Source organism: Bison bison, unplaced genomic scaffold (assembly GCF_000754665.1).
Source record: "Bison bison bison isolate TAMUID 2011002044 unplaced genomic scaffold, Bison_UMD1.0 scf7180017864378, whole genome shotgun sequence".
Lineage (NCBI taxonomy): Eukaryota > Metazoa > Chordata > Mammalia > Artiodactyla > Bovidae > Bison > Bison bison.
Genome location: NW_011494950.1, coordinates 1,018,122 through 1,018,531, shown reverse-complemented (window position 1 = coordinate 1,018,531; position 410 = coordinate 1,018,122).

The following is a 410-nucleotide window of genomic DNA, read 5'->3' as shown; positions in this document are numbered from 1 at the left end:
CTGCGCTGGCGCAGCCATGGCTCCTTGGACGTGGGGTTGGTCCTCCCAGCCACCACCCTTGGCCTCGGGCTTAGGGGCGTGGGGTAGCTCCTCCCAGCCGGAGCTGACTGTGGCTCAGACCATGAACTCCTTATTGCCAAATTCAGACTTAAATTGAAGAAAGTAGGGAAAACCACTAGACCATTCAGGTATGACCTAAATCAAATCCCTTATGATTATACAGTGGAAGTGAGAAATAGATTTAAGGGCCTAGATCTGATAGATAGAGTGCCTGATGAACTATGGAATGAGGTTCGTGACATTGTACAGGAGACAGGGATCAAGACCAAAGAAATGCAAAAAAGCAAAATGGCCATCTGGGGAGGCCTTACAAATAGCTGTGAAAAGAAGAGAAGCGAAAAGCAAAGGAG